Raw genomic sequence first — 2,793 nt, forward strand, 5'->3', positions numbered from 1 at the left:
CTCTATGATCTCATCGTTTGGGGACAAAAAATTAATAACAGTTTTCTTTGGTTACCTAGTACATACAAGGTAAATTCTTGGTTAACCTGGGCCACAGAATGAGACTATGACTCAAAGGAAACAAAAATGAAACAATAATAACAGAGAGGATCACATGGGTGAGGTAATTTGGGGAAAAGAATCTATACTAGAAAAGAAGCATAGGAAGTTTCCGTAGTGTAGTGGTCATCACGCTTGCCTAACACGAGAGAGGTCCCCGGTTCGAAACCAGGCGGAAACAATATTGCTTTTGCCTGGCAGTGGTGGCGCACGCCTTTAATCCCAGCACTCGGGAGGCAGAGGCAGGCGGATCTCTGTGAGTTCGAGGCCAGCCTGGACTACCAAGTGAGTTCCAGGAAAAGGTGCAAAGCTACACAGAGAAACCCTGTCTCCTGTCTCGGAAAACAAAACAACAACAACAACAAAAAAAAAAAAAAAAAAAAAAAAAGCAGTATACATTTCATAGGTAACAAGATAGCCCCTCTACATTGTTTATACTATGAGGGACTTAATTAATAAGACAGAAAGTGACTTACAATTTATAAACATCTTTAGATATTATTAGCCCTCATGTTAAAGTGATTTACTGAGTAACCATGTTTCTTGTATAAGAGATTTAATGAATCATGACAACACCTGTAGAATGTAGGTTTTTAAAGGAAAGAGACATAGTAAGTTGAAAGTCTTATATCTTGGAATTAACCCAGTATCTAATCCATCTATTTCCCACAATTTCATTCCCTTCTATCTAGTTCCAGAAAGAGTTGAAAAGTCACACAGAATTCCATAGTATAATAAGATCTTATTTCTCATTTCTCCTAAATACTAATAACTATGCATATTTCTAGCACTGATTGTAACATTTTAGAGGAATTAACTTACTAAAATTGTTACAAAGTAAAAAGTGAATTATTAGGGCTCCATAGATGGAATGAATTTATTTTGGTTCCTCAACAAAATATATCTATAAAAGCATTTACTCATTTTAAAGAAAAATCATTCAGATGCAAATTTTATGTAAGTGAATTGTAATGATAAATCTTGATGGTCCATGTAACAGATTTAGAATTAAGGGAGTACCTGTATCAGATTAGCTGGACACAGTTGTAAGTTAGTTTTTGCACAGGATTAATAGAGGTGAGAAGAGCCATCATACTCTGGGAATCAGGTTCCACAGTGGCTAAGCACTAACGTTCATCCCCCTCTGCCTTTTAAATGTGCATATCTCAATATCTTATTGTCATGACCTCTTCACTCTGGCCAGGAAAATACCCTTGGACTGTGAGCCAAAGCAAGCCCTTTCTATTATTAACTGCTTTGTTTGCCTGTTTATCAGAAAAACAGGAAATATAACTAATATTTAAGTGCATGTATGATATATTTCTTGAAGATTACTTTAAATTTTCAAAGTCTTGTATAATTTATGGACAAAAATGGCAACTAGATGAGACAATGAAAGAAGACAAAAGCCAGGCGGTGGAGGCACATGCCTTTAATCCCAACACTAAAGACGCAGAGGTAGGTGGATCTCTGTGAGTTTGAGGCCAGCCTGGGCTAACAAGTGAATTCCAGGAAAGGCACAAAGCTACACAGAGAAATTCTGTCTTGAAAAATCAAAAAAAAAAAAGGCAGAAAAAAATAAGGAATGACAAGAAAATGTAAGAATCTGAAGGGAAAAGATATTGAATAAATTATACTAAGACACTGAAAATAATGTCCAGATTCAAAAAGTCAGCTAATTATTCAATTTTCCAATTTGTAACGCATCCACATTCTGAAATTCTAATATTTATCACTCTTTTATTAGTTACTTACTTAAAATTTTTATATAGCTCATATAGTAACAGATTTTAAATGTCTGTTTTTGTTAAATTCATATTCACACAGTTGTTAGACAAAGTAAAGAGAAAATATTATGTCAAGTAAACATTTCACATCATCCCTAAAGGATGGAACTAATTTTAAGTTGCTATCATGAGATGAGAATTTTAACATAGTTATTATTTTAGAACTTCTTGAGTATAAGTGAAATTATCCTGTTCCTGCCCAGCTCCCGCAGCAACCAGACCCAAGCAAACACACAGAGATTTATATTATTTACAAACTGTATGGCCTTATGGCTTAGGCTTTTTGTTAGTTGTTTTTACATCTTAAATTAACCCATTTCTATTAATCTATTGGTTGCCACGTGGCTCATGGCTTACTGGTATCTTAACATGTTGCTTCTCATCACGGCAGCTGGCAGCATCTCTCTGCTTCATTATGAACTTCTGAATGATTATTTTATAAGCAGTTGTGGGGTCCGTGGGGCTGGACAGGACTGGAAAAAACTCCAGCTACACCTGAGTTCACTTCATGTAATGATTAATAGTTAATATCAGCAAATTATTTCACATTCTTTAAGAATTTTCTGAAGTTATCCATGTATTTTCTTGATTTGTCAATAAAAGCTATTTACCAATAACTATCGTGATTTGACCAGATTTCATAAATGAATTAAGAAACACTCATGAATTATGTATATGAAATATATTTGATTACACTAACTATAAAAATGAAACTACTATAGTTATTAAGAAGTAAACTGGTCATAGAATAAGTACTTACTTCAAACCTTACTCTTAGCTTTTATAATAATTTCTGGTGCCATGTATTATGATTGGGCTCATTATAATTTTCTCATATTGAAACAGTTATCATAATGCCTTTGAGAAGGTTATGATCTACTTACATGTTTCTATGAATTTTACTTTA

The 2,793-nt window shown here is 33.9% G+C and overlaps 1 non-coding gene across 1 annotated transcript; it reads left to right on the forward strand.

Moving 5' to 3' along the window:
• The first annotated feature begins 207 nt into the window (after window positions 1-207).
• Trnav-aac (transfer RNA valine (anticodon AAC)) lies at window positions 208-280 on the forward strand. The gene has a single exon. It is a non-coding gene; the product is annotated as a tRNA-Val (tRNA).
• The last annotated feature ends 2,513 nt before the right edge of the window (window positions 281-2,793 follow it).

This window comes from Peromyscus maniculatus, chromosome 13 (assembly GCF_049852395.1).
Source record: "Peromyscus maniculatus bairdii isolate BWxNUB_F1_BW_parent chromosome 13, HU_Pman_BW_mat_3.1, whole genome shotgun sequence".
NCBI classification, from domain to species: domain Eukaryota; kingdom Metazoa; phylum Chordata; class Mammalia; order Rodentia; family Cricetidae; genus Peromyscus; species Peromyscus maniculatus.